The sequence below is a fragment of the Ambystoma mexicanum genome, chromosome 8 (genome assembly GCF_040938575.1).
Source record: "Ambystoma mexicanum isolate Mex_15411 chromosome 8, UKY_AmexF1_1, whole genome shotgun sequence".
In the NCBI taxonomy this organism is placed as follows: Eukaryota; Metazoa; Chordata; class Amphibia; order Caudata; family Ambystomatidae; genus Ambystoma; species Ambystoma mexicanum.
The window spans coordinates 1234247437-1234261872 of NC_090929.1; the positions used below are offsets into that span (position 1 = coordinate 1234247437).

General features: G+C 44.3%; 1 protein-coding gene across 1 annotated transcript in view; it reads left to right on the forward strand.

The window, feature by feature from the left end:
* The window catches only part of NOC3L (NOC3 like DNA replication regulator), a 775720-nt gene that overhangs the window by 322873 nt on the left and 438411 nt on the right, over nucleotides 1-14436 (forward strand). The window lies entirely within an intron of this gene.

Genomic DNA, 14436 nt, shown 5'->3' on the forward strand with positions numbered 1-14436 from the left:
TATTTGAGCACAGCACAATACAACACACCCAGATTCGACACACCAGAGCAGTCGCAGCAGGTTGATGGCTGCAGGCTAGGTGCTACCACGGCGGACACTGGCAGACACCACTGGAGCTGTACTTAGCCTCTGGTCCTTGGCCGAGAGGGCTGCCAAGGCAGGGGGTCCTTGGGTGGCTGATTTAAAGGGTCTGCCAACTAATGGGAGGGAGGGCCAACAAACAAGGAAGCAACCGGGACAAAGGGAAGGGGGAGCGGGCACACACGCGCTGCGGCACAAGTACAAAAAGTTTACAAATGCACAATATACTGTGCCACGGAGCACCTATTGTTACCCCAGCACCGGAGAAGTTGATATTGGTGTTGCCGGATGATGGTGGGGATGGCCTGTGGGGGTGTCCGGACATTTTGTCGAAAGACATTTCGTCGACGGAATTTGGTCGAAAACCAAATGGTCGAATTATATATATATATATTAGGTTTTAGTTTAGGGGGGAAAAAGGGTTCTTTAGAAAAAAAAGGGGGTTGGGGGGGCCCCCCCAAACAAAAAAAAGTGGAAAAAAAAAATTCAAACATTTGTCTTTCGACCAAAGGGTTTCGACCAAATGTCCTGTCGACCATTTTTTTCGACGAAATGTCTGGTAACCGCCTGTGGGATCAGAGGGAGAAAACGCATTTTGGTGCATGCTTACCTGCTGTCTGAGCAGGGTCTCGGGCCCGCGGTCTGAACAGGAATTGCCCTTTTCTTCATCCGCCCTTCGCTTCGTATGCCCTTGATCTAAGAGTTGAGAGCAGAAAGGAAGAGGCAGGGCTAAGAAAGTGGGAGGTGCTTAGGCCAGGTGACCTAGATCCACTTGTTCAGCAAGTGCAAAGGTAAAGAGGCTGGAGGGCTGCTTAAGAAGGGAAAAAGAGTGGCAACCTGGAAGGCACCAACAGTTTAAACTGATTGACAGGTGGGCGGGTCTTAGGTGAGGTGACCTAGATCCACTTGCACCTGCTCACCAAGTGCCACATCAAGTCACATCATGCAAGTAACAGAAATGTTACTGAAAACAATAAAGGAATATAAAGTATCCTTGCCGCACTTAACTGTAAGGTGGTGCACTGCTTAAAAGCAACAAGGAATTTTGTAATGGGAGACAGGGTCTACCTGTATTGATAGCCATCGGGATGGATCAGTTGCCCCACAATAGATGAGCTAACCAAAGTAAGTAAAGCAAAAAGGCTTTACTTACCTTCAAATGTCAGGTCAGAGTGTAAACAAGCAAATAGTTGGGGGTAGGTGGGGTTCCATAGAGGTGTATAGAAGGAAAGTAGCAAAAAGAAAATCTTCCCTAACACTTGGCCCACAGATTAGGGACAGAGGGAGTGGTGGGGGGCTAGACTACCCCTCGATAGATTTCCTGTTCCATTCGGTTATACATCCTGGACAAACCATGAGCACTGGTATGTTGGGGGCCTGGCCTGTGCTTAATAGTGAGGTGAGAGCCATGTAGCCTTATGGACCACCTGAGCAATTTAGGATTCTCACCATTCATATTCATCAGCCATTTTAAGGGATTGTCGGTTGAGTCCCAAAGTAGGGTTTCGACTTTCAAAGGGTCCATATAATTGTAAACCATTCGTTTTTTAGCTGTGGCTCACCTCAACTCTGTCCTTAAGATGACATCTGATGATACCTAGACTGTTCCCTGCCTTTTCATCTAGTTAAGGGAGGATCATTAAAGTGTCAGAGGCATTAGTTTATACAATAAGGGGTCTGATAGGTCCCCTGTAAACAGTGGCCAGGTAGGGTGAAGCCTTTAAGCCCTGAAAGGCCTTCTCACACTCATCAGACCAAGTTACCTTTATAGGTTTCTTAGAAGTTAAGAGCAGTCAGAGGGGCACCTATGGTGCCATAATCTGCCATAAAATACCCACTGAGGCCCAACAATGCTCTTGCCTGAGTTTGGGGTGATGGTGGTCTCCCAGTCCTGTACAACATGTACTTTTCTGGAAAGAGTCTGTATCTTTCCCCCACCAACCTCGTGACCAAGGTAGGTCACCGAACTCTGACCAACCAGTCTGGCATTTGGTAGCCTTTATGGTCAGGTCATCCTGTGAAGGCCTGGAATAATATCCTCAGGTGATTCACATGTGCTTCCCATGTTCTGCTGAAGCTGCAATATCATTTGTATACAGTAAGAACCCTCCCCGTCTGAAGCGGCTGCTAGGCTCTGTAGCTTTACGGAGTGACGGTCTTGGGTCCCTTCCTCTAACCTTCTCTGGCCACTTGCCTGCGACCGCTCTTTGGAGAGTCACTGCAGCGTTTTCATGGACCGTTCGACTAACAGGAAGTCGGCCCCATGTCCGTGGTGGACAGACGGATCACCGGATTCCTGGGGTGGTGCGGCTTAGCATCTGGCTCAAGCCAAGCCTTTTTTTTCAGCCTACAGTTGGTGTGGATACTGGGAGGTGAGTACCTGAATCAGCTACATATTTGGTGATCCCCACTGCTGACATTGTGCAGCTTGCTTTGGGACGGGGGTAGTGGAGCTGGGCCCTCTACAGTGTGTGTTTGTGTGTGTTTGTGTGTGTGTGTGTGTGTACAGTGTAAAGTGATCTGTGTGCTCACGCGCTGTATTGAGTTTAGATTATTATTGTACTAACTTGAGCCAGGCCAAAGCGATCTGTTCTGTATTACTACCCATAGTCGATTTCTGGTGTGTGGGGGATTTTTCCCTGCCATTGCTCTTCCCTTTTCCTCATACCCAATCTCTTCCCACAAGTAATGCCTGTCACTAGAGCAGGAACAGCTAAAACCACTTTGAGATCCGCTGATTTGTGTTATCCCTCCGTTGGGCATAAAAGGCAGGGTGCTTCTGAAGCTCCCAGTCCTTTTGGCATGTTTGGAGGGCGGGGGGGGGTCACCATCTCAGCATCTGGGGGAGCCGGTGTGTGGCCCCCAAATGCCGGATGATTGTATGGAAAATGTCATGAAAGGAAGTGCTCAACGGAAACAACGCCTGCAAAATGAAAGACGAGAATTAATGCGCTCTGAATCTCGTCATATAAACGACTCTTTGATTATTAATCGGGATGTGAAAACAGATTCCACAGCTACTGTGGGGAAACAAAGTGACTTGAATCAGTTTGTCTAAATCTGGCACTGAACAATGCAATGCAATCTCCTACCAATAGCATGAATAATGTCATCACTGAAGCCCTTGCCAACTTTAGCTTGGAAGAATTAGGAATGAAGGGTGCCGGAAGCTGGCAGACTGTAAAGGAGGGAATTATTTGTGATTTAAATAAATGTGAGAATGTCATGGATTGCCAAGCCTGTATTGACTCCTTTGAAACCGTTATCCCCCAATCAGAAATGGTAGATGAGGAATGGCAAACAGTCCGTTTTCCAGCATTGGTGGCCATCACTAAAGTAGATGTAAGCTGCCAAATGGACTTGGAGCCACTCCACAATTGTTTGGCCTCTAATGATGTGCCTTCTCTTGGTTACACCATGGAACATGGTCTAGATGTTGGTGTAGCCATGCCCTCTGACTCTCTTATTCTAGCTTGTAATGCCATCATAAACTTTCTAAACTCTCTGTTAATTGGATGATATACGATTGATTCAACACGTCATTTCATGAAGAGAGAAACGCCTCGATGCCTGAGATTGCGGGTCCACATTTAAAAAGCTTTGTTTCAGACAAAAGGAACATGGTGATTGTTAATGTGAACAAATTGGAAATACCTGAGCCGAGAGAAGCCCCAAGTTCTGGCCTGGTTACGGTCCAAAGCTGGAGGGAGTTGTATTAAAACCCAGGACTTTTGCAAAGGTTGCATAGTAAGGAGTGGTTCTTGACCGAGGGTTCTGACTGTATTGCTATTGGTTGTGAACACAGTAATCTTCCATCTTTTTTTAGTAGTAATTCACTCGGAGGGCTTGCACTCACCACGGGACTCAGAATTGTTATTGATTTCTTTCAGTTTTATTTTATTATGCTGATTATTTTTCATTTAGGTTTGTTATTTGTGTTGTGTGTACTGTATCGCTGAGTCCCTTGGGCGAGTTGACGTTTTATAAGTAATACATTTAACAAATAAAAAAAGAAACAAGATCAGCCATGCAGAATTAATTGAGCCCATTCAGGACCCAATTAAACAGCCTTTTGAATGTAGGAGGTGCATTATTTAACACAAATGGCCTTACCCTGAATTCCTGTAGACACTTAAATATGGCGAATGCAATCTTCTCCTTGGCATTCTCAGTGAGGGATATTTGCCAATATCCTGAAAGATCATACATGCTTAGGTATTTGGCAGCGGCTAGCTTGTCCACTAACTCATCATTTTGGTAAGAGGACATCTGTCTTGGTGACTGCTTTAAAAGCCTGGTAATCCAACACAACCTCAAATCACAGGTACCTGCCTTTACTACTAGAACCTCAAGGCTGGACCAAGGACTGCCGGATGGCTCTATCGCCCCAAGACCCATAATTGTGTTTCCCTTAGACTTGATGTAGGATCTTCTCTGGCATCCTTTAACTCCTAGGCTTAGTAGGCACACAAATCCCCAGTGTCATTGCCATGCTGGTGCCAAGGTGACATGCCTGGCGTGAGTGAGAACAAGGAGACAAACTGACTCTTTGAAACGTAGACCTTCTTGTTGTTGGGTTAGTTTAGGGGAAAATGTGACAGCCTATATTGGGACTTCAGAAGGGCTGCTCTGGAACAGGTCATTGTGAAGCTCCGGCACCTTGTCTTCCCTATCTGTAGCCGGAAACAGGGCTCCCATTTCCACTGTAGGGGTGAATCCCTGAAATATATATTTATGTGGAACATTTGAGAAGCCTCTTTGGAGTGTCCCAGGTCTGCTAAATACCTCAATTAATCGGCCTACAACTCTGTACAGTCCGGTCGATCTATCCTGCCCTATGATATCCACAATCAGTTCTTGCTGGTCAAGTCATAAATTAAAAAGTGGGGGACTTCTGGTCATACCAGTGCTTGACGAGCCTGTAGCAATAAGGAGAGCCATCCTCTTCCACAGACCCAAAACAGTCCACCACATTTAAGATGGGTGAAGTGTAGGCAGTTTCCCACCATTCCTTCACTAGAGTCATAGTGCCTCTGACTGTTGAAAAAGAAGTTCAACGTGGTTAATGCCAACTCTTTCCTGTGGCACCACTCTGTAGGCAAATAAGGGACATAGTAGCAGACAGTCTTGCTTCCTTCAGTGGGGCTTCTCGAACTCCAATCCTGTTCTTGTTGAATCTCTCAACCAGTCCACTGATGTGTGGATGAAATGCTGATGAAAACACACTTTCCTTCCAAATGGCTTCCAATATAGTTGGAGAGGGGACAGAGAGGCAATCGCAGCAGGAGCTTTACTTTTTTCAGAGTTTGCTTTCAATTGCAGTCAAGAGGTGGTGCCAAACTAACAAAACCCATTACTACCGTGGAGCTGATGGGTGACTGAGAGGCAGTCACAGCAGTCCGGGTGGAAGGGCAGTGAAATCCCTGCTGGTTCGACGGTCGATTGATTCCTCGTGAGAAAGTATCATTCCTAGTGGCCACAAGGTGAGAGTGATTATACGTGGCTGCCTTGCTGTGGTCGGCAGAGTTTTTACCCCTTAAATTGCTTTTGGTAACCTGCAGGCTGCTCTCCACTTTGAGATTGTGCCTTGGGCAGGGACTGCAGGCCCTGGTGCCTAGCAGCCATCCTGGGGTCCTTTCTTTTATACATCAACTGACTCTTGAGGGTGGGCGTGCTGTGAGCTCTCAGCAATATCCTATAGATTTCCCCTCAGCAGGGAGCGATTAGTGACTGCCTGCCTCCAGAGCCGGGTTCGCTCTGGCTTTTTTGTCTATGAACCCACATGGACGGTGGGGTAGGAGTGTGTGAGCTGCAGCCTGTGCCCCACGGCTCTGATTTGATTGAGTGGCAGAGACCCAATAAAGCGTCTCTGCTTGAGCTGCAGGCGATGAGTGCGGGCCTTTGAGTCGCCCAGTTTAACATCTTAACATGCTGTGGGGTTCCAAACTCTGGGTACTTGTACCCGCTTAGACTGTGAGCGGGTAGTGTCTTCGGTGACGCCTAGCCCCGGAAAAGAAATAACGTGATCTCACACCATGTGATTTTGTATTTAACGCAGTGATTGTTTGTGTCCCTTTTTGTAGTTATTTACTGATTGAAGATTTTGATGCATCAGAGGAGTGGGAGACCACTTATGAATAAGTCTGGTATTTCTATGTATATTACGGATGTGGAAATTCTGAGAGTGGCCCATCTCCCCCTGACGCCGCCCCCTAAGCATGCCATGACTTTGAAAGCGGCCACAGAAGGTGGCAATGCTATTATGACAAAGGCTGTTGTCATAATAGCACAAGGGAGGGGTCAATGAACTTGGGAATACCTAGGGGATTTCCCCAGTAACAAGATCACAGGAACAATTTGATAACATCTTTTCCCAGAGGATTATCAAACTCGATATCGGACTCACCGAATAACTTTCTGAAAGAAGGGGAACCCAAGAGTATGAAAGTGCAATCTGGGTATTCAGGAACTCCTGTTTTCTGATGGATTGGACCACATTTCACTGTATGAGTCCTCTGATCTCCTAAATGTAAGCACCCATGATGTAACTTCTGACTATAGCGAAATAAGAAACCAGGACATGGATTGCTCATTTTTTGTGTGCGTCCTCTCCACCATTTAGTTTTTTACATAGGCCCTCTTTGACTACCCACAGGTACCAACTTACTTTGGAATTTCCCATCGAACCAAACCTTGATAGAAATTAATCAAGTGTTTTGTATAATGGTGAAATTGTATGAAGTGCTGAAGTAGATGTCTGTAACAACTCGGCCTTGTTGAAATTGGTACTTGGGGAAAATGGAGGTGTTATGTGACACGTTTGGTTGGGAAAGTGCGAGAGGGATGGTGGATGTATTAGGAGAGACTTTTCCCTATCAAGCATCTGGACAGGAAGCTGACGTGGATGCTGATGGTATAATTTCAAGTTCTTTAGCGGAATTACAAGAAGAATAGTGTGTAAAGGTTGCAGAGGAGGAAACTGTAAAGGATGACAATGTTATTTTTGTGAAAGAGTGGTCCCCCCTCTGACTTTCCTGTCTAGTCGGACAGCAGAAGATGTTGATGATAAGACTAGGAAGAGTGGCCTCCCTATGGTCGTCACTTTTATTTTTTTTTTAAAAAAGGGGGAAAAGGGATATCACAAGCAAAATCCAGAGGTTAAAAAAAAAAAAAATAATCTGTGTTGGCAAGAATCGATACAAGCAATCGAAACAATTTCTGAGCAAATTTTTCAGGCAGCTCCTTGTGAGAGAGGCGCTTTCTGGAAATTTGAGAAAGTACACTGAATAGGGTTGTGAGCTCCTCTAGCGCCCCTGCCCTGAAAACAGCTATAGAGTTGAACCACGGTCTAGTGAATCCGTAGTTCCTATAAAGGAAGTCTCAATGGAGGTGTTGTCAACCCGTAATGGTTCCTAAAAAAAAAAAAAGATTCTTTCTGCAACAACTCGTCTGTTGGATAGAAGGAATACCCACCTCAAGTAAGATCATGGAATGTCCAGAAAAGCACTATGGGGAGAAGCTAAAATCTAATCTGAGGAGTCCATTTAACGCCCAAGGGGATAGTTGGATGGGAAGCAAGATGGGAAAATGGGTGAACATTCTCTCAGGGGATGTGAGACTAACGGGCGAGTCTCATGAGTTCAAAGTTTGCCCTTTAAATTGTGCTCACACCACGCGTTGTGATTGTGACGTGGTGGGGTCAGCTGTGGGCTTAATGGATTTGGGAGTGAAGGCCCCTCAGAAGCTGCCCGGGAAGGAGAGTTGTGGAATGGCTGCGTGTCATGATGATGTGAGCTTGCGATAGTGTAAAGACCAGGTTAAAGTTGCCGGGTTTTTCACAGTTTGGAGACAGAGTGGCTTGTCTTCACGGGAACAAATGGCCAGGCTTGCGAAGGGATGCCTTTCCCATAATAGGCCTAAATTTCAGAACTTGTAGGGTCTGGGAACAGATAAAAAAATTGTGAAGTATTAGTCACCGAAGGACGGTGAACAAATGTTGACTGTCCTATTTTGAGAGTATCTTGCCAGGAAGTGTCTGAGACGCTCAACGGTTTTGCAACTTTTTGCCAAGATACCAAATTTGGTGGGTTTCTCTTCAAGTGATTTAAGAGGGTTGACTTTTTTGCATCGTGGAGGAACTGAAAGAACGTAGGTAATGTTAAACTCCAGATTTGTCCATGGTTCAGTTATTAAAGAAGGGCCTAGTTTGAGAATTCTGGGGTTTGATGTCTGCTGCCTAAGTTCTGAATATGGAGCAGACTTTGGGGTTTTGGCTGCTCTGTTTAGTTCCAAGAGGAGGAATGGAAGCAAATGGCTCTCGACCCCATGAGGTTCGTTATACAGAGATTAGAATTCATCTGGAACAATCAAATACTGGGAAGAGCTCTTCGTTATACGGAGATATTAGAATTCATCTGGAACAATCCAGATCCGCTATGCTGTCTGCTCTAGAGGAAAGAGTGAAGGTAACTGTTGGAGAAAGTTGATTCAGAGGTTGACACCCTTATAACAAATCCATTGATGGTGAAGCAAAAGCTTGAACTATGTGACTGGATCGAAACAATCGCAAGGGAGTCATCCCGTATAAACCCATTTCTCCTGGCAGAAAAAAAACTGGGTTGCCTTTCCCACTATCTTCTGAAGTTTCCTGATAGGGCAGTAAGAAATGACTTCCTTAGGATTAAGCTAAACCTGGTGCATAGTGGTGAGTTGTTGGCAAGGCTTCAACAAGGAGACCAAGCCCTAAAATTGTGTAATGTTTGTGTCACCCCATCAAATCAAACTCTAAGGCATTTATTGATGGAGTGTGAGGGAACATGGGCAGTTCGAAAGATGTTTGGTAGATTTGGATCTCGAGAAGCAGGGATTATTGCAGAGTATTTTTGAGATTACTTGGTTTCTGGTTATAATCTTGCTCTAAACGCCTCGGTTGTTCGAGTCCAAAACTCTGTAAAATAATGGAATAATGTTCTTCGGACTGGCAACTGTAAATGGCGAAATTTTTGCTTATTTTAGAATAATTTATGTATTGTGGGAAAATGTAATTTTTTCTCTTTTTAGGTTGTTTGACTTGTTTTGTTGTTTTTTGGGATGTATAATTGTGATCTTTTTTCGAGATTCTGTTTTTGTAAAGGTTCATGGCAGAACCATATATAAATAAAAAAGAAAAAAGGAAAATTCAGCAAGCACATCGAAAATGGGTTAGACAATCAAAAGCAGTACGAGAGCAATTGGATGGAGAATTCAAAAGCCTTTTGACAGATTAACAGTGATGCTGTCCAGTCCCTTCTCCAAATAAATGGAATATTGAAGACGGATTGGGTCGAGGGGGGGGCGAGGTGTTGCCTGCTTGGGATTCCCAAGCAATCACACAGATGGATTTTGGTAAAGAAAGGATCTTTAGGGTAATGAATACCATCAGTTCCTCTCGGGCACCTGGTCCCAATGGCTTGGCCAAACCTTGTGTTTAAATCTGATAGAAAGGTGTGGTCAAGAACATTTTCCATCATGTTCGCCAATATACTTGCCACAGGAGTCTCTCTGCCTATGTGGTCTTGTGCCGATATTGTGGGAATCTTTAAAAGAGAAGATACAGCCAACCCCTCTAGTTACCGCACGATAACGCTGCTCGAAGTGGATAGTACGATATTTGAGTCAATCGTGCTTCAGCACCTGGGAGCCTGGGCCGCAGAGACGGGAAGACTCTCCAGATGGCAAAACGGTTTTCAGGCGACGGATGGGGACCTCACTTAATGGATTAGTTATCAACGCAGTACAGCATTTGGAATGGAGCGTAAGGTATGAAGCAATCTATGGGGCCTCCTTCGATTTAACAGATGCCTTGGATCGAGGGCTGTTATGGTGGAAACTGGCGATCTGGGGTTTTCCGGCTGGTCTCATTAGTTTGATAATTACTCTTCATTCGAGCGGTCATCCAAATTCGATTCAACAACAATGGGGAATTGTCGAGGAAGATTTCAACAGCCAGGGCGGTCAGACATGGATGCATGGTCGCTCCCTGTCTATTTAACCTCTTCCTGGCTGACATCAAGGAGGCCCTTTCTGCAGCTTTGCTAATTGCCCCTAAATTACTAACTGTGCGTTTTCAATGGCTCTCGTATGCTGATGATTATTTTTGTTTGATTCCACTAAAATTGGTCGCCAGCGCCTGATTTCTTCTTTTGTAACATTTATGAAAGATTATGCACTCACTGTCAATCCTATAAAATCAAAAAGAATTAGATTTACAAACACCAGAAAGAAATGCAACTTTAAGTGGTTCAAAGGCATATTGCTGGTTACGTGCATAAACTCACAGATCTATTTGGCTTTCCTAGTGTACGCAAGATCTTCCTTGAATAATAGTCCTTTCTGACTGAATAACCGCGATCATGCAAATGAAAATGATTGACATAAAGTTTGGTAGGTTTTCACTGAAACCAGTGATTAGATGATATGAGGCTAAAATTGTTCCAAAGATCCTGTATGGTATTGAGACTCACCCATTTGCCCTTCTTGAACATCTGTCTATTGTGGAGGGAAGCATTTGGAAACGCATATCAAACATACCAATGAGCCTCCCAGGAGTAGCTGTGTGAAATGATTTGGGTTTAGTCGCTCTAAAATCACGAGTATACTGGACCATACTAGCGCTCTTGCGTATGATTTTATCTCCAGTAGAGGACTATTTATTTGTAGATTTGAAGTCCTTCTATGCTAAACAGTGTTGTCCCAGAACGAGAACTTTAAAAGACTTGTGTAGTAAGATATTGGACAAGATAAGCTGTTCCACACAGGACCTGATACCACTTCTAAGCACTGTCAAATTACTGTTATACCAACAGGATTGGACAATGACTATGGAAGATTTTCATTCTTACCCATACTTGGTACATCTGAGGGAAGACTACAAAAGGAGGGACGTGTTAGCTCTGCTCCTGAGCATATACCCAGATAAAGTGACCCGTGAAGCCTTTATCCATTTTCGCTGGACTTGGCTTAATTCCAAACAAATTATGATAAAACCTAAAACGATTGCAGCCAATCTAGGTTTATAAAGATTCTGTAAAAAAAACGGGTATGGTGGAAACAACCAAACGCTAAGTAATGGAATGCCCTGTGTGGAGTAATTTGCACAGGGTCTATCTGGGTAAGCTCGTGTTAGGGAGAATTCTCTGTTAAGGCTAATTTCCCAAACCTAGTGAGACCCCCAGCAGCTTTGCTGGATTTGTGGGGTTTATTTTTTTCTCCTGCTAAGAGTGAGACTCTCTTTCTCCCACTCTTAGACATGATTTGAGATATCCTTTGACTTTGTAATGTGTTTTATGGGCTATGGGGTCTTTTACTCCATAGGGTTTCATATGGTTTTTGGTAAGTGTTACTCAGCACCCTCAGTGCAGTAACACAAGGGTGTCATAGTGAACCCCAAACATAGACTCCATACCCTGGGACTGACTACTGTCTCCCAAGGCATGTAAAGTCACCATTGACTTTACTAGTCTTAAATTGTGAACAGAACCAGTACAAACCATCATATTGTGGAAGTACTGGTAGGGGTAATTAGATTGCCCCTGGGTCTGTTTTTTAAAGGGGCACTGTGCAGTCCCCCCTCGTCGAGTTTCTGGCTGGTGGCAGTGGTTACCACGCAAAATTTTCCACTGGAATATTTCCTATGGGATTTTCCCATTTATTTTAAACACACCACTTTTTGGTGCAATGTTAAAGATACCGCCGGGTTATTTATTTAATATTTATTCCCCGGTTGGGTCTTTTTGCCAGGACTCGGTTTTAAAATAGCGTTTGTGTTCGCCTCTGTAACTCCAAGCCAAGCCCTTTGTTCCACTTTTTGGCAGGCTTCTCCACAGAAGCCTCCAAAAGTGGTGCCACTCTGTCTGGGCCTACAGGATGTGTGGGAGAGGGGTTTAGGCACCCTGGACTGAGTTACCTCGGCAACTCAAGTCGCACTCGTGTGATTGGCCCAGTGGTGAGCCGCCCGGCTCACCACTTAGCATGTTTGAGTGACAGCTAGGACTGATGAATGGGGGTTTTCTGCATAAAAGCAGGGCTTTGGGGACTGGAACTTCAGAAGTCGCCACAGGACCAAAGAATCCGAAGAGGGAGAAGCTGAGCCGACCTGGAACGACGACACCACCGGTGGAGCCCTGCTGAACCGTCTCACCACTTCCCAACGACGGAGAAGATCTTCATCCCATAGTCTTCTTCCTCTGAACTGGTGGGGATAACCAGTTCGCCCTCTTTTTCGCCTTCCTGGATCGTTTCGTGGTCGAATCGCCTGTGCCAAGCACCCCGGCGGCCGGATAGCCACGCTTCACCACTACCGCGAACAAAGGGGTAGTACCTTTTAACCCGGAAACTCTGCGGCTGGCTTCTTCCCTGGCAGTGCAACGACCTCCAGCTTTCCTCCACGTCGAGATCTTCTCTTCCCCTGGACGAAGCACCGACTTGCACCCGCTGCCAGGAACAACTGCCCCCGCTGGAGCTTTCTCACCATTTCAGGTACTGAGTCCCGCCTGGTCTCCCTTGCAACAGACTGTTCAAGGTGTCCCGTAAATCCTTGACTTTCTATCCTGGGGTGACTTGGGACCTACTAACTAATTTTTCCTGACTTGATCCAACCCTTTTTGAACTCTTTGCAAAGACTCTTTAAAAGTACTATTCAACTGTGTGATCTTGGACACATTCCGCCTTGCTCTCACCAAGAGTGGGCCTGGCCTATGACTTTCTTGCTCCTCAGTAGACTCTGCCTTTTCTTACTTGCTCTGGTTCTCCTAAAGTGTTGGTATTGTGTATGTTCCTAATTCTGCCTTTTTCCTCCCTTTTTAATTAACTTATTGGAGTGCCATCTTAGGTTAAGCGCTCACCTCTGTCTGAAAATAAGTGGTGTTTTAACAAAGACTTGTTCAATAAGTGATCAGGGATGTATATATATATATTAATAGTGACTGTGTTTGAACTTGCTTGCCATATTAGTGTTCGTGTATTTTACAAAGTGTGTTTGTAAATAAATAATGATATACTTTTATAGCCGAGCTCTAGTCAGTGTTTGCTTGTGCTACTGTATTTTGGTACCTATCTTGTATACTCCTATATACTGCCTAACTCTTCTTGAGAGAAGTCTGGCTGCTCAGCCACAGCTACCAGGTAAATCTGGGTGGTACAGACTGCTACCAATTGGGTTTACTGCCAACACCTGTAGTCTTAAGCCTTTTGCAGTGGTCCCTAAGGGAACTGCACAGGTTTCTGCCTAACAGCTCGCTCCCATGTCTCCAAAAGTTGATTCAAATGTATTTTGCCATAGATTTTTGGCGGGTAGGACTACCTCCTCAGTAATAGGAAATACCTGCTTCATTAGAGCATTGACTTTAGAAGAGTTTTAGGATGTGTGATACTGTCTACATATACCAATTGTAATGTATTTATTTGATTTGCACTTGATGAGAAGTTTCATTTTGTATGTAATGACTTGTAGTACCGGTTTTAACGATTGTTAAATTGAAAATGAAATGTTTTTTCTTGCTCAATTGTTAATGGAATGTATTCTAAAGTTTTATTAAAGGTTGAGTTCTCTCAACCATAAAATATATATATATATATATCTTTTTTCTTTTTTTTTTAATAGTTTGACATACATTTTATGCCTGTGTCTGATGTAACTTCTTTAGGAAAATCAACCCTGGTAAAAAAAAGAAAATCCTACCAAGAACTAGCTACTGACTTGACAGAGCTTGTCCTTAGCGGGCTGACCTCGGGACACTGTGGTATGTCCTAGGAGACAGACCAGAGGGACAATAATTGAGTCTATTAAAGAAAGGACAGAAAACCTCCTCTAATCCTATTTTTATAAAGGGGTTCCTATTATAGAAAATAACAATCGAGTGCTTGTTTAGGACGCCTCACAAATGAAAACTGTCCTCTTTCCAAATCTATTTTAGTCTATCTGCCCTATCACTATAAAAAGAAAGAAAAGAAAATCTAAGCTTGAGCTTGGGATAGGGTTACTTCCCCCTTTTGATAATTTGGTGGTGGCTGGTTTTCTGACCCCCGTCAAAGAGTTCTCCCGGTACCTTTCAGTTCTTGGTTAAGTATCAAAGTTCCAAAACACAAAATGTCTTCTCCTTTTTGGTTGCAACAAGGTCCTTGTCAAATATTAACAGTCTTTGCTTTGTCACGTCTCCTGGGGAATCACCTTCGGACCTGGATAGGTCGATGGACAACAGTAACAAAATTCACTCTTTCTTATTTCTTTTTTTTTTAATTTGTCTTTATTCAGTTTACAAACAGAAGTCATGGTACAGAAAAAAGAAAAACTTTAAAGCTTTGATATACAAGACAAAT